This window comes from Phalangium opilio, unplaced genomic scaffold (assembly GCF_054372755.1).
Source record: "Phalangium opilio isolate 3A_F unplaced genomic scaffold, DU_Popi_V2 ptg000053l_1, whole genome shotgun sequence".
Lineage (NCBI taxonomy): Eukaryota > Metazoa > Arthropoda > Arachnida > Opiliones > Phalangiidae > Phalangium > Phalangium opilio.
Window position 1 is genome coordinate 5,983,686 of NW_028324172.1, and position 27,031 is coordinate 6,010,716.

Genomic DNA, 27,031 nt, shown 5'->3' on the forward strand with positions numbered 1-27,031 from the left:
CTGGGTGAAGCCAGATATCGTAGCCACTAGACCAAATCGAATCTGCTTGGGTTTTAACAATTGAGTTCCTAGTATCTTTTGTTAATAAAGAATTTAGAAAACTGACCTCCGATACCGGGATCTGAACCCGGGCCTTCTGGGTGAAAGCCAGATTTCCTATCCACTAGACCATATCGGATCTGCTTGAGTTTTCACCATTGAGCTTCTTCTTTCGTTTCATAATAAAGATTTTAGAAAACGGACGTCAGACACCGGGAATTGAACAAGTGCCTTCTGGGTGAAGCCAGATATCCTAGCCACTAGACCATATCGGACCTGCTTGGGTTTTAACAATTGAGTTCCTAGTTTCGTTTCTTAATAAAAAATTTAGAAAACTGACCTCCGATACCGGGAATTGAACCCGGTTCTTCTGGGTGAAAGCCAGATATCCTAGCCACTAGACCATATCGGATCTGCTTGGGTTTCCACTATTGAGCTCCTTCTTTCGTTTCATAATAAAGATTTTAGAAAACTGACGTCAGATACCGGGAATTAAACAAGTGCCTTCTGGGTGAAGCCAGATATCCTAGCCACTAGACCATATCGGATCTGCTTGGGTTTTAACAATTGAGTTCCTAGTATCGTTTCTTAATAAAAAAATTTAGAAAACTGACCTCCGATACCGGGAATTGAACCCGGGCCTTCTGGGTGAAAGCCAGATATCCTAGCCACTAGACCATATCGGATCTGCTTGGGTTTTAACAATTGAGTTCCTAGTATCGTTTCTTAATAAAAAAAATATAGAAAACTGACCTCCGATACCGGGAATTGAACCCGGGCCTTCTGGGTGAAAGCCAGATATCCTAGCCACTAGACCATATCGGAACTGCTTGAGTTTTCACCATTGAGCTTCTTCTTTCGTTTCATAATAAAGATTTTAGAAAACTGACGTCAGATACCGGGAACTGAACAAGTGCATTCTGGGTGAAGCCAGATATCCTAGCCAATAGACCATATTGGATCTGCTTGGGTTTTAACAATTGAGTTCCTAGTATCTTTTCTTAATAAAGAATTTAGAAAACTGACCTCAGATACCGGGAATTGAACAAGTGCCTTCTGGGTGAGGGAAAGATAATCTAGCCACTAGACCATATCGGATCTGCTTGCGTTCTAACAATTAAGTTCCTAGTATCGTTTCTTAATAAAAAAATTTAGAAAACTGACCTCTGATAACGGGAATTGTACCCGGGCCTTGTGGGTGAAAGCCAGATATCCTAGCCACTTGACCATATCGGATCTGCTTGGGTTTTAACAATTGAGTTCCTAGTATCGTTTCTTAATAAAAAAATTTAGAAAACTGACCTCCGATACCGGGAATTGAACCCGGGCCTTCTGGGTGAAAGCCAGATATCCTAGCCACTAGACCATATCGGATCTGCTTGGGTTTCCACTATTGAGCTTCTTCTTTCGTTTCATAATAAAGATTTTAGAAAACTGACGTCAGATACCGGGAATTGAACAAGTGCCTTCTGGGTGAAGCCAGATATCCTAGCCACTAGACCATATCGGATCTGCTTGGGTTTTAACAATTGAGTTCCTAGTATCTTTTCTTAATAAAGAATTTAGAAAACTGACCTCAGATACCGGGAATTGAACAAGTGCCTTCTGGGTGAGGGAAAGATAATCTAGCCACTAGACCATATCGGATCTGCTTCCGTTCTAACAATTAAGTTCCTAGTATCGTTTCTTAATAAAAAAATTTAGAAAACTGACCTCTGATACCGGGAATTGTACCCGGGCCTTGTGGGTGAAAGCCAGATATCCTAGCCACTAGACCATATCGGATCTGCTTGCGTTTTAACAATTGACTTCCTAGTATCGTTTCTTCATAAAAAAATTTAGAAAACTGACCTCCGATACCGGGAATTGAACCCGGGCCTTCTGGGTGAAAGCCAGATATCCTAGCCACTAGACCATATCGGATCTGCTTGGGTTTCCACTATTGAGCTCCTTCTTTCGTTTCATAATAAAGATTTTAGAAAACTGACGTCAGATACCGGGAATTGAACAAGTGCCTTCTGGGTGAAGCCAGATATCGTAGCCACTAGACCAAATCGAATCTGCTTGGGTTTTAACAATTGAGTTCCTAGTATCTTTTGTTAATAAAGAATTTAGAAAACTGACCTCCGATACCGGGATCTGAACCCGGGCCTTCTGGGTGAAAGCCAGATTTCCTATCCACTAGACCATATCGGATCTGCTTGAGTTTTCACCATTGAGCTTCTTCTTTCGTTTCATAATAAAGATTTTAGAAAACGGACGTCAGACACCGGGAATTGAACAAGTGCCTTCTGGGTGAAGCCAGATATCGTAGCCACTAGACCAAATCGAATCTGCTTGGGTTTTAACAATTGAGTTCCTAGTATCGTTTCTTAATAAAGAATTTGGAAAACTGACCTCCGATACCGGGATCTGAACCCGGGCCTTCTGGGTGAAGCCAGATATCCTAGCCAATAGACCATATTGGATCTGCTTGGGTTTTAACAATTGAGTTCCTAGTATCTTTTCTTAATAAAGAATTTAGAAAACTGACCTTAGATACCGGGAATTGAACAAGTGCCTTCTGGGTGAGGGAAAGATAATCTAGCCACTAGACCATATCGGATCTGCTTGGGTTTTAACAATTGAGTTCCTAGTATCGTTTCTTAATAAAAAAATTTAGAAAACTGACCTCCGATACCGGGAATTGAACCCGGGCCTTCTGGGTGAAAGCCAGATATCCTAGCCACTAGACCATATCGGATCTGCTTGGGTTTTAACAATTGAGTTCCTAGTATCGTTTCTTATTAAAAAAATTTAGAAAACTGACCTCCGATACCGGGAATTGAACCCGGGCCTTCTGGGTGAAAGCCATATATCCTAGCCACTAGACCATATCGGATCTGCTTGGGTTCCCACTATTGAGCTTCTTCTTTCGTTTCATAATAAAGATTTTAGAAAACTGACGTCAGATACCGGGAATTGAACAAGTGCCTTCTGGGTGAAGCCAGATATCCTAGCCACTAGACCATATCGGATCTGCTTGGGTTTTAACAATTGAGTTCCTAGTATCTTTTCTTAATAAAGAATTTAGAAAACTGACCTCAGATACCGGGAATTGAACAAGTGCCTTCTGGGTGAGGGAAAGATAATCTAGCCACTAGACCATATCGGATCTGCTTCCGTTCTAACAATTAAGTTCCTAGTATCGTTTCTTAATAAAAAAAATTTAGAAAACTGACCTCTGATACCGGGAATTGTACCCGGGCCTTGTGGGTGAAAGCCAGATATCCTAGCCACTAGACCGTATCGGATCTGCTTGCGTTTTAACAATTGAGTTCCTAGTATCGTTTCTTCATAAAAAAATTTAGAAAACTGACCTCCGATACCGGGAATTGAACCCGGGCCTTCTGGGTGAAAGCCAGATATCCTAGCCACTAGACCATATCGGATCTGCTTGGGTTTCCACTATTGAGCTCCTTCTTTCGTTTCATAATAAAGATTTTAGAAAACTGACGTCAGATACCGGGAATTGAACAAGTGCCTTCTGGGTAAAGCCAGATATCCTAGCCACTAGACCATATCGGATCTGATTGGGTTTTAACAATTGAGTTCCTAGTTTCGTTTCTTAATAAAAAATTTAGAAAACTGACCTCCGATACCGGGAATTGAACCCGGGCCTTCTGGGTGAAAGCCAGATATCCTAGCCACTAGACCATATCGGATCTGCTTGGGTTTCCACTATTGAGCTCCTTCTTTCGTTTCATAATAAAGATTTTAGAAAACTGACGTCAGATACCGGGAATTAAACAAGTGCCTTCTGGGTGAAGCCAGATATCCTAGCCACTAGACAATATCGGATCTGCTTGGGTTTTAACAATTGAGTTCCTAGTATCGTTTCTTAATAAAAAAATTTAGAAAACTGACCTCCGATACCGGGAATTGAACCCGGGCCTTCTGGGTGAAAGCCAGATATCCTAGCCACTAGACCATATCGGATCTGCTTGGGTTTTAACAATTGAGTTCCTAGTATCGTTTCTTAATAAAAACAATATAGAAAACTGACCTCCGATACCGGGAATTGAACCCTGGCCTTCTGGGTGAAAGCCAGATATCCTAGCCACTAGACCATATCGGAACTGCTTGAGTTTTCACCATTGAGCTTCTTCTTTCGTTTCATAATAAAGATTTTAGAAAACTGACGTCAGATACCGGGAACTGAACAAGTGCATTCTGGGTGAAGCCAGATATCCTAGCCAATAGACCATATTGGATCTGCTTGGGTTTTAACAATTGAGATCCTAGTATCTTTTCTTAATAAAGAATTTAGAAAACTGACCTCAGATACCGGGAATTGAACAAGTGCCTTCTGGGTGAGGGAAAGATAATCTAGCCACTAGACCATACCGGATCTGCTTGCGTTCTAACAATTAAGTTCCAAGTATCGTTTCTTAATAAAAAAATTTAGAAAACTGACCTCCGATACCGGGAATTGAACCTGGGCCTTCTGGGTGAAAGCCAGATATCCTAGCCAATAGACCATATCGGATCTGCTTGGGTTTCCACTATTGAGCTTCTTCTTTCGTTTCATAATAAAGATTTTAGAAAACTGACCTCCGATACCGGGAATTGAACAAGTGCCTTCTGGGTGAAGCCAGATATCCTAGCCAATAGACCATATTGGATCTGCTTGGGTTTTAACAATTGAGATCCTAGTATCTTTTCTTAATAAAGAATTTAGAAAACTGACCTCAGATACCGGGAATTGAACAAGTGCCTTCTGGGTGAGGGAAAGATAATCTAGCCACTAGACCATATCGGATCTGCTTCCGTTCTAACAATTAAGTTCCTAGTATCGTTTCTTAATAAAAAAATTTAGAAAACTGACCTCTGATACCGGGAATTGTACCCGGGCCTTGTGGGTGAAAGCCAGATATCCTAGCCACTAGACCATATCGGATCTGCTTGCGTTTTAACAATTGAGTTCCTAGTATCGTTTCTTCATAAAAAAATTTAGAAAACTGACCTCCGATACCGGGAATTGAACCCGGGCCTTCTGGGTGAAAGCCAGATATCCTAGCCACTAGACCATATCGGATCTGCTTGGGTTTCCACTATTGAGCTCCTTCTTTCGTTTCATAATAAAGATTTTAGAAAACTGACGTCAGATACCGGGAATTGAACAAGTGCCTTCTGGGTGAAGCCAGATATCCTAGCCACTAGACCATATCGGATCTGATTGGGTTTTAACAATTGAGTTCCTAGTTTCGTTTCTTAATAAAAAATTTAGAAAACTGACCTCCGATACCGGGAATTGAACCCGGGCCTTCTGGGTGAAAGCCAGATATCCTAGCCACTAGACCATATCGGATCTGCTTGGGTTTCCACTATTGAGCTCCTTCTTTCGTTTCATAATAAAGATTTTAGAAAACTGACGTCAGATACCGGGAATTAAACAAGTGCCTTCTGGGTGAAGCCAGATATCCTAGCCACTAGACAATATCGGATCTGCTTGGGTTTTAACAATTGAGTTCCTAGTATCGTTTCTTAATAAAAAAATTTAGAAAACTGACCTCCGATACCGGGAATTGAACCCGGGCCTTCTGGGTGAAAGCCAGATATCCTAGCCACTAGACCATATCGGATCTGCTTGGGTTTTAACAATTGAGTTCCTAGTATCGTTTCTTAATAAAAAAAATATAGAAAACTGACCTCCGATACCGGGAATTGAACCCGGGCCTTCTGGGTGAAAGCCAGATATCCTAGCCACTAGACCATATCGGAACTGCTTGAGTTTTCACCATTGAGCTTCTTCTTTCGTTTCATAATAAAGATTTTAGAAAACTGACGTCAGATACCGGGAACTGAACAAGTGCATTCTGGGTGAAGCCAGATATCCTAGCCAATAGACCATATTGGATCTGCTTGGGTTTTAACAATTGAGATCCTAGTATCTTTTCTTAATAAAGAATTTAGAAAACTGACCTCAGATACCGGGAATTGAACAAGTGCCTTCTGGGTGAGGGAAAGATAATCTAGCCACTAGACCATACCGGATCTGCTTGCGTTCTAACAATTAAGTTCCAAGTATCGTTTCTTAATAAAAAAATTTAGAAAACTGACCTCAGATACCGGGAATTGAACAAGTGGCTTCTGGGTGAGGGAAAGATAATCTAGCCACTAGACCATATCGGATCTGCTTCCGTTCTAACAATTAAGTTCCTAGTATCGTTTCTTAATAAAAAAATTTAGAAAACTGACCTCTGATACCGGGAATTGTACCCGGGCCTTGTGGGTGAAAGCCAGATATCCTAGCCACTAGACCATATCGGATCTGCTTGCGTTTTAACAATTGAGTTCCTAGTATCGTTTCTTCATAAAAAAATTTAGAAAACTGACCTCCGATACCGGGAATTGAACCCGGGCCTTCTGGGTGAAAGCCAGATATCCTAGCCACTAGACCATATCAGATCTGCTTGGGTTTCCACTATTGAGCTCCTTCTTTCGTTTCATAATAAAGATTTTAGAAAACTGACGTCAGATACCGGGAATTGAACAAGTGCCTTCTGGGTGAAGCCAGATATCCTAGCCACTAGACCATATCGAATCTGCTTGGGTTTTAACAATTGAGTTCCTAGTATCTTTTCTTAATAAAGAATTTAGAAAACTGACCTCAGATACCGGGAATTGAACAAGTGCCTTCTGGGTGAGGGAAAGATAATCTAGCCACTAGACCATATCGGATCTGCTTCCGTTCTAACAATTAAGTTCCTAGTATCGTTTCTTAATAAAAAAATTTAGAAAACTGACCTCTGATACCGGGAATTGTACCCGGGCCTTGTGGGTGAAAGCCAGATATCCTAGCCACTAGACCATATCGGATCTGCTTGCGTTTTAAAAATTGAGTTCCTAGTATCGTTTCTTCATAAAAAAATTTAGAAAACTGACCTCCGATACCGGGAATTGAACCCGGGCCTTCTTGGTGAAAGCCAGATATCCTAGCCACTAGACCATATCGGATCTGCTTGGGTTTCCACTATTGAGCTCCTTCTTTCGTTTCATAATAAAGATTTTAGAAAACTGACGTCAGATACCGGGAATTGAACAAGTGCCTTCTGGGTCTGGGTGAAGCCAGATATCCTAGCCACTAGACCATATCGGATCTGCTTGGGTTTTAACAATTGAGTTCCTTGTATCTTTTCTTAATAAAGAATTTAGAAAAATGACCTCAGATACCGGGAATTGAACAAGTGCCTTCTGGGTGAGGGAAAGATAATCTAGCCACTAGACCAAATCGGATCTGCTTGCGTTCTAACAATTAAGTTCCTAGTATCGTTTCTTAATAAAAAAATTTAGAAAACTGACCTCTGATACCGGGAATTGTACCCGGGCCTTGTGGGTGAAAGCCAGATATCCTAGCCACTAGACCATATCGGATCTGCTTGGGTTTTAACAATTGAGTTCCTAGTATCGTTTCTTAATAAAAAAATTTAGAAAACTGACCTCCGATACCGGGAATAGAACCCGGGCCTTCTGGGTGAAAGCCAGATATCCTAGCCCTTAGACCATATCGGATCTGCTTGAGTTTTCACCATTGAGCTTCTTCTATCGTTTCACAATAAAGATTTTAGAATACTAACCTCAGATGCCGGGAATTGAACAAGTGCCTTCTGGGTGAAGCCAGATATCCTAGCCACTAGACCATATCGGATCTGCTTGGGTTTTCACTATTGAGCTTCTTGTATCGTTTCATAATAAAGTTTTTAGAAAACTGACCTCCGATACCGGGAATTGAACCCGGGCCTTCTAGGTGAGGCCGGATATCCTAGCCAATAGACCATATCGGATCTATTTGGTTGCTCACAATTGAGCTCATAGTATCGTTGACTAATAAAAATTTTAAAAAACTGACCTCCGATACCGGGAATTGAACCCGGGCCTTCTGGGTGAGAGCCAGATATCCTAGCCCCTAGACCATATCGGATTTGCTTGGGTTTTAACAATTGAGCTTCTTCTATCGTTTCTTAATAAAGATTTTAGAAAACTGACCTCAGAGACCGGGAATTGAACAAGTGCCTTCTGGGTGAGGGCCAGATACCCAAGCCACTAGACCATATCGGATCTGCTTGGGTTTTAACAATTGAGTTCCTAGTATCGTTTCTTAATAAAAAAATTTAGAAAACTGACCTCCGATACCGGGAATTGAACCCCGGCCTTCTGGGTGAAAGCCAGATATCCTAGCCACTACACCATATCGGATTTGCTTGGGTTTTAACAATTGAGCTTCTTCTATCGTTTCTTAATAAAGATTTTAGAAAACTGACCTCAGAGACCGGGAATTGAACAAGTGCCTTCTGGGTGAGGGCCAGATACCCAAGCCACTAGACCATATCGGATCTGCTTGGGTTTTAACAATTGAGTTCCTAGTATCGTTTCTTAATAAAGAATTTGGAAAACTGACCTCCGATACCGGGAACTGAACCCGGGCCTTCTGGGTGAAAGCCAGATTGCCTATCCACTAGAACATATCGAATCCGTTGGGTTTTCACCATTGAGCTTCTTCTATCGTTTCATATTAAAGATTTTTGAAAACTGACCTCAGATCCGAACAATTGGCTAGGATATCTGGCTTCACCCAGAAGGCACTTGTTCAATTCCCGGTATCTGAGGTCAGTTTTCTTAAATATTTATTATGAAACGATACAAGAAGCTCAGTAGTGAAAACCCAACCTAACCTCCAATACCAGGAATTGAACCCGGGCCTTCTGGGTGAAAGCCAGATATCCTTGCCACTAGACCATATCGGATCTAATTGGTTTCTCACAATTGAGCTCCTAGTATCGTTGTTTAATAATTTTTTTAGAAAACTGACCTCCGATACCAGGAATTGAACCCGGGCCTTCTGGGTGAAAGCCAGATATCCTAGCCACAAGACCATATCGGATCTGCTTGAGTTTTCACCATTGAGCTTCTTGTATCTTTTCATAATAAACTTTTTAGAAAACTGACCTCCGATACCGGAAATTGAACCCGGGCCTTCTGGGTGAAAGCCAGATATCCTAGCCACTAGACCATATCGGATCCGTTTGGTTTGTCACAATTGAGCTCATAGTATCGTTGACTAATAAAGTTTTTAGAAAACTGACCTCCGATACCGGGAATTAAACCCGGGCCTTCTGGGTTAAGCCAGATATCCTAGCCCCTAGACGATATCGGATCTGCTCGGGTTTTAACAATTGAGTGCCTAGTATCGTTTCTTAATAAAGAATTTAGAAAACTGACCTCCGATACCGGGAATTGAACCCGGGCCTTCTGGGTGAAAGCCAGATATCCTAGCCACTAGACCATATCGGATCCGTTTGGTTTGTCACAATTGAGCTCATAGTATCGTTGACTAATAAAGTTTTTAGAAAACTGACCTCCGATACCGGGAATTAAACCCGGGCCTTCTGGGTTAAGCCAGATATCCTAGCCCCTAGACCATATCGGATCTGCTCGGGTTTTAACAATTGAGTGCCTAGTATCGTTTCTTAATAAAGAATTTAGAAAACTGACCTCCGATACCGGGAATTGAACCCGGGCCTTCTGGGTGAAAGCCAGATATCCTAGCCACTAGACCTTATCGGATCTGATTGAGTTTTCACTATTGAGCTTCTTCTATCGTTTCATAATAAAGATTTTAGAAAACTGACCTCAGATACCGGGAATTGAATAAGTGCCTTCTGCGTGAAGCCAAATACCCTAGCCACTAGACCATATCGGATCTGCTTGGGTTTTAACAATTGAGTTCCTAGTATCGTTTCTGAATAAAGAATTTAGAAAACTGACCTCCGATACCGGGAACTGAACCCGGGCCTTCTGTGTGAAAGCCAGATTGCCTATCCACTAGACCATATCAAATCCGTTGGGTTTTCACCATTGAGCTTCTTCTATCGTTTCATAATAAAGATTTAGAAAACTGACCTCCGATACCGGGAATTAAACTCGGGCCTTCTGGGTGAAAGCCAGATTGCCTATCCACTAGACCATATCGGATCTGCTTGGGTTTTCACTATTGAGCTTCTTGTATCGTTTCATAATAAAGTTTTTAGAAAACTGACCTCCGATACCGGGAATTGAACCCGGGCCTTCTAGGTGAGGCCAGATATCCTAGCCAATAGACCATATCGGATCTATTTGGTTTCTCACAATTGAGCTCATAGTATCGTTGACTAGTAAAGTTTTTAGAAAACTGACCTCCGATACCGGGAATTGAACCCGGGCCTTCTGGGTGAGAGCCAGATATCCTAGCCACTAGACCATATCGGATCCGTTTGGTTTGTCACAATTGAGCTCCTAGTATCGTTGATAATTAAATTCTTTAGAAAACTGGCCTCCGATACCGGGATTTAAACCCGGGCCTTCTGGGTTAAGCCAGATATCCTAGCCCCTAGACCTTATCGGATCTGCTAGAGTTTTAAAAATTGAGTTCCTAGTTTCGTTTCTTAATAAAAAATTTAGAAAACTGACCTCCGATACCGGGAATTGAACCCGGGCCTTCTGGGTGAAAGCCAGATATCCTAGCCACTATACCATATCGGATCTGCTTGGGTTTCCACTATTGAGCTCCTTCTTTCGTTTCATAATAAAGATTTTAGAAAACTGACGTCAGATACCGGGAATTAAACAAGTGCCTTCTGGGTGAAGCCAGATATCCTAGCCACTAGACCATATCGGATCTGCTTGGGTTTTAACAATTGAGTTCCTAGTATCGTTTCTTAATAAAAAAATTTAGAAAACTGACCTCCGATACCGGGAATTGAACCCGGGCCTTCTGGGTGAAAGCCAGATATCCTAGCCACTAGACCATATCGGAACTGCTTGAGTTTTCACCATTGAGCTTCTTCTTTCGTTTCATAATAAAGATTTTAGAAAACTGACGTCAGATACCGGGAACCTAACAAGTGCATTCTGGGTGAAGCCAGATATCCTAGCCAATAGACCATATTGGATCTGCTTGGGTTTTAACAATTGAGTTCCTAGTATCTTTTCTTAATAAAGAATTTAGAAAACTGACCTCAGATACCGGGAATTGAACAAGTGCCTTCTGGGTGAGGGAAAGATAATCTAGCCACTAGACCATATCGGATCTGCTTGCGTTCTAACAATTAAGTTCCTAGTATCGTTTCTTAATAAAAAAATTTAGAAAACTGACCTCTGATACCGGGAATTGTACCCGTGCCTTGTGGGTGAAAGCCAGATATCCTAGCCACTAGACCATATCGGATCTGCTCGGGTTTTAACAATTGAGTTCCTAGTATCGTTTCTTAATAGAAAAATTTAGAAAACTGACCTCTGATACCGGGAATTGTACCCGTGCCTTGTGGGTGAAAGCCAGATATCCTAGCCACTAGACCATATCGGATCTGCTCGAGTCTTCACCATTAAGGTTCTTCTATCGTTTCATAATAAAGATTTTAGAAAACTGACCTCAGATACCGGGAATTGAACAAGTGCCTTCTAGGTGAGGCCGGATATCCTAGCCAATAGACCATATCGGATCTATTTGGTTGCTCACAATTGAGCTCATAGTATCGTTGACTAATAAAAATTTTAAAAAACTGACCTCCGATACCGGGAATTGAACCCGGGCCTTCTGGGTGAGAGCCAGATATCCTAGCCCCTAGACCATATCGGATTTGCTTGGGTTTTAACAATTGAGCTTCTTCTATCGTTTCTTAATAAAGATTTTAGAAAACTGACCTCAGAGACCGGGAATTGAACAAGTGCCTTCTGGGTGAGGGCCAGATACCCAAGCCACTAGACCATATCGGATCTGCTTGGGTTTTAACAATTGAGTTCCTAGTATCGTTTCTTAATAAAAAAATTTAGAAAACTGACCTCCGATACCGGGAATTGAACCCCGGCCTTCTGGGTGAAAGCCAGATATCCTAGCCACTACCCCATATCGGACCTGTTTGAGTTTTCACCATTGAGCTTCTTCTATCGTTTCATAATAAAGATTTTAGAAAACTGACCTCAGATACCGGGAATTGAACAAGTGCCTTCTGGGTGAAGCCAGATATCCTAGCCACTAGACCATATCGGATCTGCTTGGGTTTTAACAATTGAGTTCCTAGTATCGTTTCTTAATAAAGAATTTGGAAAACTGACCTCCGATACCGGGAACTGAACCCGGGCCTTCTGGGTGAAAGCCAGATTGCCTATCCACTAGAACATATCGAATCCGTTGGGTTTTCACCATTGAGCTTCTTCTATCGTTTCATAATAAAGATTTTTGATAACTGACCTCAGATCCGAACAATTGGCTAGGATATCTGGCTTCACCCAGAAGGCACTTGTTCAATTCCCGGTATCTGAGGTCAGTTTTCTTAAATATTTATTATGAAACGATACAAGAAGCTCAGTAGTGAAAACCCAACCTAACCTCCAATACCAGGAATTGAACCCGGGCCTTCTGGGTGAAAGCCAGATATCCTTGCCACTAGACCATATCGGATCTAATTGGTTTCTCACAATTGAGCTCCTAGTATCGTTGTTTAATAATTTTTTTAGAAAACTGACCTCCGATACCAGGAATTGAACCCGGGCCTTCTGGGTGAAAGCCAGATATCCTAGCCACAAGACCATATCGGATCTGCTTGAGTTTTCACCATTGAGCTTCTTGTATCTTTTCATAATAAACTTTTTAGAAAACTGACCTCCGATACCGGAAATTGAACCCGGGCCTTCTGGGTGAAAGCCAGATATCCTAGCCACTAGACCATATCGGATCCGTTTGGTTTGTCACAATTGAGCTCAAAGTATCGTTGACTAATAAAGTTTTTAGAAAACTGACCTCCGATACCGGGAATTAAACCCGGGCCTTCTGGGTTAAGCCAGATATCCTAGCCCCTAGACCATATCGGATCTGCTCGGGTTTTAACAATTGAGTGCCTAGTATCGTTTCTTAATAAAGAATTTAGAAAACTGACCTCCGATACCGGGAATTGAACACGGGCCTTCTGGGTGAAAGCCAGATATCCTAGCCACTAGACCATATCGGATCCGTTTGGTTTGTCACAATTGAGCTCATAGTATCGTTGACTAATAAAGTTTTTAGAAAACTGACCTCCGATACCGGGAATTAAACCCGGGTCTTCTGGGTTAAGCCAGATATCCTAGCCCCTAGACCATATCGGATCTGCTCGGGTTTTAACAATTGAGTGCCTAGTATCGTTTCTTAATAAAGAATTTAGAAAACTGACCTCCGATACCGGAAATTGAACCCGGGCCTTCTGGGTGAAAGCCAGATATCCTAGCCACTAGACCTTATCGGATCTGATTGAGTTTTCACTATTGAGCTTCTTCTATCGTTTCATAATAAAGATTTTAGAAAACTGACCTCAGATACCGGGAATTGAATAAGTGCCTTCTGCGTGAAGCCAAATACCCTAGCCACTAGACCATATCGGATCTGCTTGGGTTTTAACAATTGAGTTCCTAGTATCGTTTCTGAATAAAGAATTTAGAAAACTGACCTCCGATACCGGGAACTGAACCCGGGCCTTCTGTGTGAAAGCCAGATTGCCTATCCACTAGACCATATCAAATCCGTTGGGTTTTCACCATTGAGCTTCTTCTATCGTTTCATAATAAAGATTTAGAAAACTGACCTCCGATACCGGGAATTAAACCCGGGCCTTCTGGGTGAAAGCCAGATTGCCTATCCACTAGATGATATCGGGTCTGCTTGGGTTTTCACTATTGAGCTTCTTGTATCGTTTCATAATAAAGTTTTTAGAAAACTGACCTCCGATACCGGGAATTGAACCCGGGCCTTCTAGGTGAGGCCAGATATCCTAGCCACTAGACCATATCGGATCCGTTCGGTTTGTCACAATTGAGCTCCTAGTATCGTTGATAATTAAATTCTTTAGAAAACTGGCCTCCGATACCGGGATTTAAACCCGGGCCTTCTGGGTTAAGCCAGATATCCTAGCCCCTAGACCTTATCGGATCTGCTAGAGTTTTAAAAATTGAGTTCCTAGTATCGTTTCTTAATAAAGAATTTAGAAAACTGACCTCCGATACCGGGAATTGAACAAGTGCCTTCTGGGTTAAGCCAGATATCCTAGCCCCTAGACCATATCGGATCTGCTCGGGTTTTAACAATTGAGTTCCTAGTATCGTTTCTTAATAAAGAATTTACAAAACTAACCTCCGATACCGTGAATTGAACCCGGACTTTCTGGGTGAAAGCCAGATATCCTAGCCACTAGACCTTATCGGATCTGCTTGAGTTTTCACCATTGAGCTTCTTCTATCGTTTCATAATAAAGATTTTAGAAAACTGACCTCAGATCCGAACAATTGGCTAGGACATCTGGCTTCACCCAGAAGGCACTTGTTCAATTCCCGGTATCTGAGGTCAGTTTTCTAAATATTTATTATGAAACGATACAAGAAGCTCAGTAGTGAAAACCCATACTGACCTCCGATACCAGGAATTGAACCCGGGCCTTCTGGGTGGAAGCCAGATATCCTAGCCACAAGACCATATTGGATCCGTTTGGTTTGTCACAATTGAGCTCATAGTATTGTTGACTAATAAAGTTTTTAGAAAACTGACCTCCGATACCGGGAATTAAACCCGGGCCTTCTGGGTGACAGCCAGATATCCTAGCCCTTAGACCATATCGGATCTGCTTGAGTTTTCACCATTGAGCTTCTTCTATCGTTTCATAATAATGATTTTAGAAAACTGACCTCAGATACCGGGAATTGAACAAGTGCCTTCTGGGTGAAGCCAGATATCCTAGCTACTAGACCATATCGGATCTGCTTGGGTGTTAACAATTGAGTTCCTTGTATCGTTTCTTAATAAAGAATTTAGAAAACTGACCTCCGATACCGAGAACTGAACCCGGGCCTTCTGGGTGAAAGCCAGATTGCCTATCCACTAGACCATATCGAATCCGTTGGGTTTTCACCATTGAGCTTCTTCTATCGTTTCATAATAAAGATTTTAGAAAACTTACCTCCGATACCGAGAATTAAACCCGGGCCTTCTGGGTTAAGCCAGATATCCTAGCCCCTAGACATATTGGATCTGCTCGGGTTTTAACAATTGAGTTCCTAGTATCGTTTCTCAATAAAGAATTTAGAAAACTTACCTCCGATACCTGGAATTAAACCCGGGCCTTCTGGGTGACAGCCAGATATCCTAGCCCTTAGACCATATCGGATCTGGTTGAGTTTTCACCATTGAGCTTCTTCTATCCTTTCATAATAAAGATTTTAGAAAACTGACCTCAGATACCGGGAATTGAACCAGTGCCTTCTGGGTGAAGCCAGATATCCTAGCCACTAGACCATATCGGATCTGCTTGGGTGTTAACAATTGAGTTCCTTGTATCGTTTCTCAATAAAGAATTTAGAAAACTGACCTCAGATACCGGGAATTGAACCAGTGCCTTCTGGGTGAAGCCAGATATCCTAGCCACTAGACCATATTGGATCTGCTCGGGTTTTAACAATTGAGTTCCTAGTATCGTTTCTTAATAAAGAATTTAGAAAACTGACCTCCGATACCAGGAATTGAACCCGGGCCTTCTGGGTGAAAGCCAGATATCCTAGCCACTAGACCATATCGGATCCGTTTAATTTTTCACAATTGAGCTCATAGTATCGTTGACTAATAAAGTTTTTAGAAAACTGACCTCCGATACCTGGAATTAAACCCGGGCCTTCTGGGTGACAGCCAGATATCCTAGCCCTTAGACCATATCGGATCTGGTTGAGTTTTCACCATTGAGCTTCTTCTATCGTTTCATAATAAAGATTTTAGAAAACTGACCTCAGATACCGGGAATTGAACAAGTGCCTTCTGGGTGAAGCCAGATATCCTAGCCACTAGACCATATCGGATCTGCTTGGGTTTTAACAATTGAGTTCCTAGTATCGTTTCTTAATAAAGAATTTAGAAAACTGACCTCCGATACCGGGAACTGAAACCGGGCCTTCTGGGTGAAAGCCAGATTGCCCATCCACTAGACCATATCGGATCTGCTTGGGTTTTCACTATTGAGCTTCTTGTATCGTTTCATAATAAAGTTTTTAGAAAACTGACCTCCGATACCGGGAATCGAACCCGGGCCTTCTAGGTGAGGCCAGATATCCTAGCCAATAGACCATATCGGATCTATTTGGTTTCTCACAATTGAGCTCATAGTATCGTTGACTAGTAAAGTTTTTAGAAAACTGACCTCCGATACCGGGAACTGAACCCGGGCCTTCTGGGTGAGAGCCAGATATCCTAGCCACTAGACCATATCGGATCCGTTTGGTTTGTCACAATTGAGCTCCTAGTATCGTTGATAAATAAATTTTTTAGAAAACTGGCCTCCGATACCGGGATTTAAACCCGGGCCTTCTGGGTTAAGCCAGATATCCTAGCCCCTAGACCTTATCGGATCTGCTAGAGTTTTCACAATTGAGCTTCTTCTATCGTTTCTTAATAAAGATTTTAGAAAACTGACCTCAGTTACCGGGAATTGAACAAGTGCCTTCTGGGTGAGAGCCAGATATCCTAGCCACTAGACCATATCGGATCTGCTTGGGTTTTAACAATTAAGTTCCTAGTATCGTTTCTTAATAAAAAAATTTAGAAAACTGACCTCCGAAACCGGGAATTGAACCCGGGCCTTTTGGGTGAAAGCCAGATATCCTAGCCTCTAGCCCATATCGGATCTGCTTGAGTTTTCACCATTGAGCTTCTTCTACCGTTTCATAATAAAGATTTTAGAAAACTGACCTCAGATACCGGGAATTGAGCAAGTGCCTCCTGGGTTAAGCCAGATATCCTAGCCACAAGACCATATTGGATCTGCTTGAGTTTTCACCATTGACCCCAGTAGCACAAGCCTTCCGCATAATAGTCGGTTAAAGGTCGAATAGTCGGTTTACGGTCCAGTCGGCTGTACCTTGCTTATTCCAACACTTTTCTGACTCATGGAGCCGACTACTTCTTTTAGTTGACATCTATCTGACAGTTGGAACTGAGATGGTTTAAAGTAGGCTTGCCTACCGTCTAGAAAATTCCAACTTATTTTTTGCCAATTGATTACCGACTCTTTCGCGCTAGTCGGTATTGTGACGTTTAAGAAGCGTAAAAATAAAAGCAAAGTTATGCTTAGGCCGTTTAGTAACCGACATTTATCCGACAGTTGGAACTGAGATGGTTTAAAGTAGGCTTGCCCCCCGTCTAGAAAATTCCAACTTATTTTTTTCCAATTGATTACCGACTCTTTCGCGCTAGTCGGTATTGTGACGTTTAAGAAGCGTAAAAATAAAAGCAAAGTTATGCTTAGGCCGTTTAGTAACCGACATTTATCCGACAGTTGGAACTGAGATGGTTTAAAGTAGGCTTGCCCACCGTCTAGTAAATTCCAACTTATTTTTTTTTCCAATTGATTACCAATTCCCTCGCGCTAGTCGGTATTGTGACGATTAAGAAGAGTAAAATTAAAAGCAAAGTTATTCTTAGGCCGTTTAGTAACCGACATTTATCAGACAGTTGGAACTGTGGTGGTTTGAAGTAGGCTTGCCTACCGTCCAAAACATGTAACCCATTTTTGCCAATTGATTACCAACTCCTTCCCGCTAGTCGGTATGGTCACGTTTTAAAAGAGTAAAATGAAACCATGCACGTCATCATCGAAGAGGGCGCTGCTAGTGCGAAAGCAAGTTAGCCTTTCCAGTATCTCTGACGCGGCTGGGCCGTTAGAATGTTTAAACGAGATTTTTGTGGTCGAAAATGATTAGTTATAGGCTTGCTAACTTTTAATTTCATCCCTAAGGTTCTTTGTCACACTATATAAACTAGAAACGTCTTCGTTTGTCACGTAAGGTTTGAATTTTGTTTTATGCATAAGCCTTTGTTTTTTACCTAGGTTCTCATCTGCTGGGAACCACACCCATAGAAAGTGAAACCAAAACTTAAACGTTTATGTATACCTTCAGTTTCTTTGTTTGAATATAAAAGAAGCAAGTGTTTTGGGGCGCTTGGAGTTCAAAAACCTTATATATTAAGTATTTTAAAGATTTTTGGTTGTGAAAATAATACTGAATTCCAAAATAGATTTCAATTTGTTTTAATTTGAGAATTTTTATGCGGTTTCAAACATTTTAAGAGAAAAATGTGTCAAGTAATACCCTTTAGAATTGTACGTTTTTCTTTTTCCTTAAAAAATCTGTAAGTGTATATTTTTCATTAAGATTTTTGTAATTTAAGAGATAGTAACTGGCCACATCGAAGATATTAACAATGAATATTAATAAATGCTTTAATTTATGTAAATATTATACTCGCCCAGAGAAGTTTTACTTTTTTTTAAAACCAATTAGCTAGGCAGCTAATATTTCCATTCGACTAGTTGTGTCATATCGAATACATTGTTTACTATTTGAAATTGTTATAATTGACCTGCATGTTACTTGAAATATTCAAAGTACAAATTCTTAAGTGTTGTTCATTGAAAATGTATTAAAGAAATTTCAATACTAGGTATCAGTATCCTTTACTATAAGCGAATGAAGCCTCGAGTTAAGGCTTGATTGTGGCAAAAGCGTCGGACCTCTTGCTGACAGGCGGTTAAGTCGACTCTCAAACGTGTTGGATGAGGGTCGTATTTCATTCGTGTCGTAACAGTCGCCGTAGTCCCACCGGGCGGACATTTCGATTCTCAAACCCTTACTCTACCAGCCCTTTACCGACGATTTACCGTTCCTATACTAAAAAGCCGCGAAATCGTCGGATTTAGCGCGGCTTTAGGTAGGCATAATGACGCCGACCTGTAGTCGGCCAACAGTCGTTTTATAGTCGCCTCATAACAGTCTGAAAACCGGCGGGCCGTCGTCCCGCCGGGCGGACATTTCGACTCTCAAACCCTTACTCTACCAGCCCTTTACCGACGATTAACCGTTCCTATACTAAAAAGCCGCGAAATCGTCGGATTGAGCGCGGCTTTAGGTAGACATAATGACGCCGACATATAGTCGGCCAACAGTCGTTTTATAGTAGCCTCAAAACAGTAGGAAAACCGGCGGGCCAGCGTCCCTCCAGGCGGACATTTCGACTTTCAAACCATTACTCTCCCGACTTATTAGTGACTTTTTACCAACTCGTCGGTAACACACAAAGCCGACCATTTAGGCCCTACGTCGGCAGTGCTACTGGGGTAGTCTTAAATCCAAAGGTATGAAGAGCTTCAATCGTGGCATATAAGCAAGTTACCAAAGACTTCTGTTGAAATGGGTACGCTGAGGTGAAGTACGGGCCTATTAAATCATATCCCGAAGTCATATCTCGCCACAGAAATTGCAATATGTACTGGGTTGGTGATGGACTTGTGGGTGTTGAAGCTTTATAAAATTCTGTCAGTTCTGAGTAGTCATCTTCGTTCATCGAGTATCCAACAAATTCGTGACTCTTTGAATTCCACATAATTACCTCTCCGTTTGACGTAGTCCAGGAGAGGTTCTGTAACGGCCGTGTCTGTCTGTGTGTCTGTCTGTGTTTCTGTCCGTTGTTACACCCACGTGACCGCGTTCGCAGTTTGCGTATCGGAGCAAACGTGTTCGCCATTTCCGAACTGCTTACACAGTCACGGAAATGGCTCCTCTACTTGAGTTCTCACACCACCATCATCTGGTATTTGTCCATCCCACACGGACACCAGTCTGTTCTTACTAGCTTCTTACCACCACCATCTTTTGGTCTTCGTCCTTCCCACACGGACACCAGTCTGTTCTTACTGGCTTCTAATCACCACCAGCTTCTGTTCTTTGTCAATCCCACATTGACACCAGTCTGCACTTACACTGGCTTCTAACACCACCATCCACTGGTCTTCCGTCTATTCCACATAGACACCAATCTGTATCATTGGCTTCTAACACCACCATCCACTGGTCTTCCGTCTATTCCACATAGACACCAAATTGTACCATTGGCTTCTACTCCATTATCATCGTTTGGTTTTAGGATATACGCGGCGATCAGCTAGGGTTACGAGAAACGTCTAGCCTCCCTAAGGTGGGATCGCCACCAAAGGTTTTCGCAATTGCGCTTTTTCCTTACTATTATAATGGAAACGAATCGTATATATACCCCAAAATTTAAAGAAAGCGGGCAAGAGGGGTACCCTTCACTTTAAACGTCAATATTAGGAAAGTTTGAGATGATAATAGGTATAACATTATTTTAAACGATTTAACTATTATTAATGTTAATTATTGAAGATTAAAATAATTAAAAATAATTATATTTATTTAAATATTAAAGATAAACCTCTCGTGCAAAGAGAGAGATTATCATTGCCTCCTTTATCTACCAAGGCCCGTGCATGCGATATATTTCCTTCATTGCCTCCTATATCTATCAAGGCCCGTGCATTGTGATATATTTCATTCATTGCCTCCTATATCTATCAAGGCCCGTGCGTTTCAAAACAACAACCAAAATGGGAAGCTCCTCTCAGAAACATAATAATTTCTTTTCTCTGTATATGAAATGAAAATATGGATAATATTGCGCTCCTTCTTTAATGGTATGAATCCTTGCCTGTCTATTAATATTTTGCGTAAGAGTAATACGTTTTTAGCGAAGTCTAGAGAGGATAAACATAAGCGAGATTGTTTCGGAAAAAAATACTGCTTCCACTAACGGGTTTATACTCCTTGTTACTGTTGTTTTCTAGAGTAATCATGATAAAAGCTTAAAAAATTACGAGAGGACAGACCTTTTTTATCCTCTTGTTTTATTCTTAATAAGAATATAAAACATTTATTTTGTATCAAAAAATATTTTTTGGTGCTAAGATTGCTTTAAAAAAATCCAAACGGTTAGGCATTGGTAAAAAAGACAAATGATATTTTTCAAATCTAATGAGATAACGCCCACCTTGTTGAAAATTGCCCTTTTTTATCCGCGGGAGCCATTCTTAATGTGAATTTCGATGCTAGTAGGTTTTCTATTAAACTACCGGTATATTATTGTTGTTGGAAATTGGATATTAAGTCAAATTAAGTGGTTGTAAAGAGCCAGCAGGTTTTTGCCGCTTCTTTTTGTGAGTATTTAATTTTGTATGTAAAATGGAGGAAGATAATGTTGAGAGTAAGGATGAAATGCGGAAGCGCAAAGTGCGGGAAAGGATGAAGGCAAAAAGGTCGAAGTTTTCATTGGATACTCAAGTTTATATAATCTTCTCGACACGGAGAGGTAATATTTTGGTTTTCCCAACTTGTTTTATCTATAACTTTGACTTCGTCCATAACCAAAATCCCGTCACCCTTGGGAAATAATTCATCCAGCAATTCTTTCTCCTCTTTAAAGCTACTGTACTTCAATTTTTTTTCTGCAAAAAACTCCTCTTGAACACCTGGCTTTAGGTTTAACTTCTGTGTTTTTTTTCTTTTAACGTTCCTTCACCGGGAAGATTTAAAATGTTAAAACCACGTAAGGCTTTATATGCCGCTGGGATGCGACAATAAACAGCAAGAGCCACTCTTAGAGTAATGGCATTCCATTTTCGCTTTTTAAGAGTTTTAAAAGTATAGGCCTGATCAGCCAGAAAATCTCTTTGATCTTGAAAGTGTTTCACATTCGAATCTCTTTCCCATGACTTCTTTAAAAGTTCTTTCGTAAAGCCATCTGTTGAGTCAAACGTTTTCTCCAGTTCATCTGGGAATTGTTGGCTAATGCGTTGAACTATATCAGACATTTCTTTGGAAAATGGATCCGAAACCTCTAAATCTCAAACTTCTAATTCCTTTTCAAGCTTTGATACTTTGCGTCTCATTTGAAATCGTGATTGCTTTATCTTTTACAGCCGATATTTTTTACTCTTAGGCGTTAGTAGGTGAATGGGAAAGTTACTAGTTATTCGCTGACGTTTAAATTTCCTAGTTGGGGTTTCATCTGCCCTTCGTTTCTTACCCTTTGTAATTTCGTTAGTGAGTGCCGCGCAAAATTAACATTGTTGGGTCTTTGGGAAATTTCTTCAATAATATTGGTGATAAATCTGAAATTGAACTGCCTGGTATCGTCGAAATGGGTATAAAATAGTTTTTAATCTTTTGTCTAGAACCAAATGCGCATTTTCATTTTCATTTGTTTCTTTAGTTTCATTAACACCGGGACAAAATGCGTGACCTAAACGGCCAGAAATCGTATCAAGTAATTTTTTTAAATCTTCCCCAGCTTCAAGCTGCACTATCTTGATTTCATTCGATCCACTCTCTAACTTATTAACTTTCTGTAGTTGAAATACTTCAACGGCTTTAAATACCACGTTTAAGTGGCATATTTCGCTTTCCCAAACTGTTAATTCAATTCGATTTAATCCACTGCCAGGGTAAAGAATGCCGGCCGCCCTTTTCCTTGTAATTCGTAAAAACAGTTCATGGTGCCGATCTTCAGAAACCTAAAAATACAATAACACAACCTTTTTATTTTATCACAGGTCATTATTTCTAAACAACAATCAAAGTTTTTATACCATATTTATTAACCAAGATGGCCATCCAAACTTTGATATATTTAAAATACATAACCAAATAATCATAGTTACAAGGCAGTTAAATTCTTCAGGATAATCACTAATAAGCTTGGAAACATATGCCGAGAAATTCTTGACCTAATGCTGGCTTGGTTTGAGACCATTTACATTTAGTAATTACAGACGGTCCTGTTGATTTTTCAGTAGTTTTTGTTTTTTGTATATCAGTTGATTTCTTTGGTGGTACAGTGATAGGAAGAGTACAGCATTGAGTTGCTTTATCTTTTATATAATGTCTAGACACTGTTATTTGCAAAGGCTTAGCTTGTTATTTGACTTTATCCTCTTGAAATTCAACACCAGCTTTAATATTACATGATACCGACTTACTTTTCATATTATTTTTCTTCATTACGTAATTCTGAGAGAGCGGTTGCTCTCTTAGATAAGACCTCATACTGCGTTTAATGTATAAGGGTGGTTTTTTGATTGGATGTAACTTTTTTCCTATCATGGTTACTGCTTTGAAAAAATTCCACTGAACTAAAATTCGGACCTTTAATATGTGGTTAAAATTTCAAAGAGATCCCTCCATTAGTTTTTTTTATAGAAAATAAAGTTGCTAAGGGTGGTTTTCATTTCCATAAAAAAATTCAGACATTTTGGCAAAAAAAGGGAAATTTTCCCATAGGAATAACATGGGAAATGTTTGCTGTGATAGCCAAATGGTCTCGACCATTTATGAAGCCTATTTATTCGATAGGTCTGAAAATGGTTTTAAATGAAAGGTTGAACATTTTTCTGGTGCCTTCCGAAGTTTTATTGAAATCAATTAATATTAAGTATTACTTTTTGTACTTTTAAGCACATACTTAAACTTACGACCTTTTATTCTGTTGGACTAACGTGGTTTAATCCTAGCTAAAATCATGGAGAAACGTACTGTTGGACATTTAGTCGTTTTAAACAACGTTTTGCCTTATAGTTCGAAAAGAGAAACCTTTAAAAATAATCCATATCCATACTCGGATATTTATTCTAATCCTTTTCATTCGAAAACTGTTAATACCACAAAGGATATATAGAATGAATAATCTGTCTTTCGAAAACAATGCAAATGTAATTTTGGTGAAAAAAACGAAGATAAGTATTTTTTTTTCAAATAATTGATGTTTTATAATCATGTCTTTAAAAAAAAAGTTTAATATCTGTTACTTCGGTCATTCCATTTTGTTCTCTTATCATTTACTTTTTCTAGTCTTTGTCCACGAAGACATTTTTTATTAATAAAATACTGATCTTAACATTTTTGAGTAACGTATAGACGAATATAGCTAGACTGTTTCATATTTTTTCTAATTATCACACATTTTGAGGGACATAATTACCAAAAAAAAGGAATTACATATACCCATAAGTGAATCATATTACAGCTCCCTATAAGTACTGGACGTAGGTTATGCTTTTTTAAACAGCGTTTATTTCCAAGACATCCAATGCCACCACCTATAGCTCAGTTTTACAAGTATAGTTTTCCCATTAACCCGGATCTGGAGTTACGTTAACTTATGCAAGTTCCGGTTGATGGTAATGGCTATCAGATCGCCGTCAGTGTCGTCATTAGTGTGAAGCTTGTTGTCGCGTTATGATTTTGATTAAGAATGGCTTATGCTTCTTTGCTAACTAGGAATCAATGTAACTAACTACAGTCGTCGCATTCCCAAATGAAAGACAGATCTGAACACGATTTATGTGATATTAAAAGCACTTAACCGTAAGCGACTAAAACGTTTTGTTAAACTGAAAAATATTGACCAGCATCTTTCGCAAACGGAAAACGTTAAAGCATTGAAGAAATTTGTCAGACTTAAAAAAGGAACAAATTTCTATGTCGACGCACATAACCTTTGATTAGTAATAAATCGGTCCAACTATCCCCGCTAAAAACCTTTAAATCGGTGAAAGCTCAGTGCTGTATTAGGCATGCATTAAAAATGTTCTAGCATGATAAAGGCTATTTTGTACACTTGAATTCATATTAATTTCCTTTTCAACACTAGCGTTTAAAAATTGCGCGAAATACCTATACACCGCCAATTGTTTTTTAAAATCTGAAATATAAAGTGGACTTCTAATAATATATTCACAACCCAACAATATGAATGGAACAACTTGTTTCCTTCCGCGCTCTTTTCTCTCAAACCTTTACTCATTGGCTATCACTTACTTCCGGTTGCTTGCCCCACTTATTAAAAATTTCTTTCGCGCCAAAATCATTCCTATGGCTTAGTTCACAAATTTGCCGCTGCGTTTCGCATATACCCTTTTCCCTTCAGTGCTGGGAGACAAAGCTGATGCACAGCGATGATATATCGACCAATATTTCTAGGGAGCTGTAATATGATGCACTTCTAGATAAGCATATATGCAAACAATAAGGTAAAAGTGCAAATGAGTTAATTTAGTTAAACATACAGCAATCATCTCGTTTACTACAAGGGCCCCAGGGCCTAGTGTCTAAAGTGCCTGCTAGTAAACAGGAGATCATGATTTCGATTATCGTCGGAGCCTAGTTGTTATGTTACTTGAACTAGTTTTCGTAGCTATAAAATTTAGAAAAACTCCAAAAATAGTAGTTGCTCGACATATCCATATATGCAAACAATAGGATTAAAGCGCAAATGAGTTAATTTAGTTAAATTACTAAAAAGACTATTTCAGTAATTTAACTAAATTAACTCATTTTAGGTGGTGTAATTGTTCAAGATTATCGTGGAAATGTGGGTGTCAAAGTTTTTAATTTTGGTCAAAGCGAATTTCGAGTTAATAAAGGCATGATAATTGCTCTACTTATCTGCGAGAAAATCGCGTACCCAGATCTAGAAGAGTGTAAAGTAAGGTAACACATCCCATTAAATCGTCTAGAGTTAATAATTTCTGCAAACTGGGCAATTTAATATCGAAGAGGGTAATGTTATTTCAAGATAAGAGTTTCCCAATGGGAATTGTTTATTTGTTTTTGACTTGACTCCGGACTTCTCTCATTCCGTGGAACATTTTCAGTTGTTAAAAAACGGAAGCGTACGCTTAGAGATAAAGTTCGAAAACGCTCTTACCCAGACTGTTTGCGTTATCTACTATAGCGAGTTTCAAAATTTGATTGAAATAAATAAAAATCGCGCGTTTTTCATCGATTATTCGAGCTAAGATTATGGATACGCTACAATTAACCAAAATATTAAAGAAAGATTCCGCGACATAAATTTCTTTCGAGGCGTCTTCGCGGCCAATAAATTACATCGTCGTGTTGCTTCTTTTCCACCATTGTACGTGGTCAATACGGGATTAGCAAATACTCCGGGTGAACATTGGACAGTCATTTATTTCTCGAGAAAGAAGAATTGCGAATTATTCGACAGTTTCGGCTACCCGCCGGATTTCTTCCGGTTTAACAATTTTGTCGAGAAAAATAGTTTAACCGTGACTTTCAATTCGAATCAACTGCAAAACAACACAGGAAAAAGGTGCGGGGGTTACTGCGTATATTTTACTTTAAATTGATGTCGAGGAATAAATTTGTACGATATCGTTAGTAAATTTTCCAACGATACGAATATTAACGACCTTATGATTTCCGAATTTATGGAGAAAAAGTTTTCAAAAAAATTTTATCGCAACAAATCGTTTTTTTTATTATTGTAATGTTGATATAGTACATTCCTACTTTGTAGTAAACAATAATTTTAAATTTGTGGCTGGATTTCTACTTTTCCATCACTTTTGCAGACCAGTAACATGTCTATAAATATGGTCAAATTGCAGTTTTAAATTTGCAGCTGGATTTCTGCTTTTCCATCCCCTTTGCAGACCCGTAACGTGTCTATAAATGTGATCAAATTACTGTTTTATACTAGCAGCTATTATTTCCACTTTTGCATCGCGTTTGGAGAATCGCGCTGCGTATTTCTTCCAGTTAGCAAACAGAAAATGTAGAAACGGCAGACAATTTGCAGTTCAGGAACTGCTGTGAAATTTTGGTGTTTTTTGAGCTGCAGAAAATGTAGCCTTAATGTATACCTATTACAGCGTGGTAGCGATAAACGCGCGTATGCAGATGAATTACAGCTTAAAATTTTTGTACGGGGAGGCAGTTCCAATTGCTTTTGCGTAACCACTAATCGTTGTACAGATTTTACGCTTCGTCTAATGTACTTACGATAGCTTTCACTGTATTCTTCATGTTATTTATTACTTCATCTTTGATGACTTCTCTGACTACCAAATTTAGCTGATGGGTGAAGCATCTATGCCATTTTATATTAAGCTCTTTTGTTACCGGTGCATGTACATCACTGACATGGTCCGTTGTAATTGATTTAACTCGGTCATTAATTTTCCAATCGGTCATTTCTTGGTCTAACACTTTGGCCAGGCCTTTTGCTGAGTGGTCGGTTATCTTTTCAGCAGTAAGA

The 27,031-nt window shown here is 39.9% G+C and overlaps 29 non-coding genes across 29 annotated transcripts; all 29 read right to left on the reverse strand.

Moving 5' to 3' along the window:
• Positions 1-379: 379 nt before the first annotated feature.
• On the reverse strand, positions 380-451 carry TRNAE-UUC (transfer RNA glutamic acid (anticodon UUC)). Its single transcript has one exon. It is a non-coding gene; the product is annotated as a tRNA-Glu (tRNA).
• A 202-nt stretch (positions 452-653) lies between these two features.
• Positions 654-725, reverse strand: TRNAE-UUC (transfer RNA glutamic acid (anticodon UUC)). Its single transcript has one exon. It is a non-coding gene; the product is annotated as a tRNA-Glu (tRNA).
• Positions 726-792: 67 nt separating this feature from the next.
• On the reverse strand, positions 793-864 carry TRNAE-UUC (transfer RNA glutamic acid (anticodon UUC)). The gene has a single exon. It is a non-coding gene; the product is annotated as a tRNA-Glu (tRNA).
• Positions 865-1,341: 477 nt separating this feature from the next.
• Positions 1,342-1,413, reverse strand: TRNAE-UUC (transfer RNA glutamic acid (anticodon UUC)). The gene has a single exon. It is a non-coding gene; the product is annotated as a tRNA-Glu (tRNA).
• Positions 1,414-1,890: 477 nt separating this feature from the next.
• Positions 1,891-1,962, reverse strand: TRNAE-UUC (transfer RNA glutamic acid (anticodon UUC)). The gene has a single exon. It is a non-coding gene; the product is annotated as a tRNA-Glu (tRNA).
• A 748-nt stretch (positions 1,963-2,710) lies between these two features.
• Positions 2,711-2,782, reverse strand: TRNAE-UUC (transfer RNA glutamic acid (anticodon UUC)). The gene has a single exon. It is a non-coding gene; the product is annotated as a tRNA-Glu (tRNA).
• Positions 2,783-3,398: 616 nt separating this feature from the next.
• TRNAE-UUC (transfer RNA glutamic acid (anticodon UUC)) lies at positions 3,399-3,470 on the reverse strand. Its single transcript has one exon. It is a non-coding gene; the product is annotated as a tRNA-Glu (tRNA).
• A 201-nt stretch (positions 3,471-3,671) lies between these two features.
• On the reverse strand, positions 3,672-3,743 carry TRNAE-UUC (transfer RNA glutamic acid (anticodon UUC)). Its single transcript has one exon. It is a non-coding gene; the product is annotated as a tRNA-Glu (tRNA).
• A 202-nt stretch (positions 3,744-3,945) lies between these two features.
• TRNAE-UUC (transfer RNA glutamic acid (anticodon UUC)) lies at positions 3,946-4,017 on the reverse strand. The gene has a single exon. It is a non-coding gene; the product is annotated as a tRNA-Glu (tRNA).
• Positions 4,018-4,084: 67 nt separating this feature from the next.
• Positions 4,085-4,156, reverse strand: TRNAE-UUC (transfer RNA glutamic acid (anticodon UUC)). The gene has a single exon. It is a non-coding gene; the product is annotated as a tRNA-Glu (tRNA).
• An 888-nt stretch (positions 4,157-5,044) lies between these two features.
• TRNAE-UUC (transfer RNA glutamic acid (anticodon UUC)) lies at positions 5,045-5,116 on the reverse strand. Its single transcript has one exon. It is a non-coding gene; the product is annotated as a tRNA-Glu (tRNA).
• A 201-nt stretch (positions 5,117-5,317) lies between these two features.
• Positions 5,318-5,389, reverse strand: TRNAE-UUC (transfer RNA glutamic acid (anticodon UUC)). The gene has a single exon. It is a non-coding gene; the product is annotated as a tRNA-Glu (tRNA).
• A 202-nt stretch (positions 5,390-5,591) lies between these two features.
• Positions 5,592-5,663, reverse strand: TRNAE-UUC (transfer RNA glutamic acid (anticodon UUC)). Its single transcript has one exon. It is a non-coding gene; the product is annotated as a tRNA-Glu (tRNA).
• A 67-nt stretch (positions 5,664-5,730) lies between these two features.
• TRNAE-UUC (transfer RNA glutamic acid (anticodon UUC)) lies at positions 5,731-5,802 on the reverse strand. The gene has a single exon. It is a non-coding gene; the product is annotated as a tRNA-Glu (tRNA).
• Positions 5,803-6,417: 615 nt separating this feature from the next.
• Positions 6,418-6,489, reverse strand: TRNAE-UUC (transfer RNA glutamic acid (anticodon UUC)). Its single transcript has one exon. It is a non-coding gene; the product is annotated as a tRNA-Glu (tRNA).
• A 1,441-nt stretch (positions 6,490-7,930) lies between these two features.
• TRNAE-CUC (transfer RNA glutamic acid (anticodon CUC)) lies at positions 7,931-8,002 on the reverse strand. Its single transcript has one exon. It is a non-coding gene; the product is annotated as a tRNA-Glu (tRNA).
• Positions 8,003-8,753: 751 nt separating this feature from the next.
• On the reverse strand, positions 8,754-8,825 carry TRNAE-UUC (transfer RNA glutamic acid (anticodon UUC)). The gene has a single exon. It is a non-coding gene; the product is annotated as a tRNA-Glu (tRNA).
• Positions 8,826-9,027: 202 nt separating this feature from the next.
• Positions 9,028-9,099, reverse strand: TRNAE-UUC (transfer RNA glutamic acid (anticodon UUC)). The gene has a single exon. It is a non-coding gene; the product is annotated as a tRNA-Glu (tRNA).
• Positions 9,100-9,300: 201 nt separating this feature from the next.
• TRNAE-UUC (transfer RNA glutamic acid (anticodon UUC)) lies at positions 9,301-9,372 on the reverse strand. The gene has a single exon. It is a non-coding gene; the product is annotated as a tRNA-Glu (tRNA).
• A 201-nt stretch (positions 9,373-9,573) lies between these two features.
• On the reverse strand, positions 9,574-9,645 carry TRNAE-UUC (transfer RNA glutamic acid (anticodon UUC)). The gene has a single exon. It is a non-coding gene; the product is annotated as a tRNA-Glu (tRNA).
• Positions 9,646-10,254: 609 nt separating this feature from the next.
• Positions 10,255-10,326, reverse strand: TRNAE-CUC (transfer RNA glutamic acid (anticodon CUC)). The gene has a single exon. It is a non-coding gene; the product is annotated as a tRNA-Glu (tRNA).
• A 201-nt stretch (positions 10,327-10,527) lies between these two features.
• TRNAE-UUC (transfer RNA glutamic acid (anticodon UUC)) lies at positions 10,528-10,599 on the reverse strand. Its single transcript has one exon. It is a non-coding gene; the product is annotated as a tRNA-Glu (tRNA).
• A 202-nt stretch (positions 10,600-10,801) lies between these two features.
• On the reverse strand, positions 10,802-10,873 carry TRNAE-UUC (transfer RNA glutamic acid (anticodon UUC)). The gene has a single exon. It is a non-coding gene; the product is annotated as a tRNA-Glu (tRNA).
• Positions 10,874-11,623: 750 nt separating this feature from the next.
• On the reverse strand, positions 11,624-11,695 carry TRNAE-CUC (transfer RNA glutamic acid (anticodon CUC)). The gene has a single exon. It is a non-coding gene; the product is annotated as a tRNA-Glu (tRNA).
• A 750-nt stretch (positions 11,696-12,445) lies between these two features.
• On the reverse strand, positions 12,446-12,517 carry TRNAE-UUC (transfer RNA glutamic acid (anticodon UUC)). The gene has a single exon. It is a non-coding gene; the product is annotated as a tRNA-Glu (tRNA).
• Positions 12,518-12,719: 202 nt separating this feature from the next.
• TRNAE-UUC (transfer RNA glutamic acid (anticodon UUC)) lies at positions 12,720-12,791 on the reverse strand. The gene has a single exon. It is a non-coding gene; the product is annotated as a tRNA-Glu (tRNA).
• Positions 12,792-14,629: 1,838 nt separating this feature from the next.
• On the reverse strand, positions 14,630-14,701 carry TRNAD-GUC (transfer RNA aspartic acid (anticodon GUC)). Its single transcript has one exon. It is a non-coding gene; the product is annotated as a tRNA-Asp (tRNA).
• An 881-nt stretch (positions 14,702-15,582) lies between these two features.
• On the reverse strand, positions 15,583-15,654 carry TRNAE-UUC (transfer RNA glutamic acid (anticodon UUC)). The gene has a single exon. It is a non-coding gene; the product is annotated as a tRNA-Glu (tRNA).
• Positions 15,655-16,265: 611 nt separating this feature from the next.
• TRNAE-CUC (transfer RNA glutamic acid (anticodon CUC)) lies at positions 16,266-16,337 on the reverse strand. The gene has a single exon. It is a non-coding gene; the product is annotated as a tRNA-Glu (tRNA).
• Positions 16,338-27,031: the final 10,694 nt, after the last annotated feature.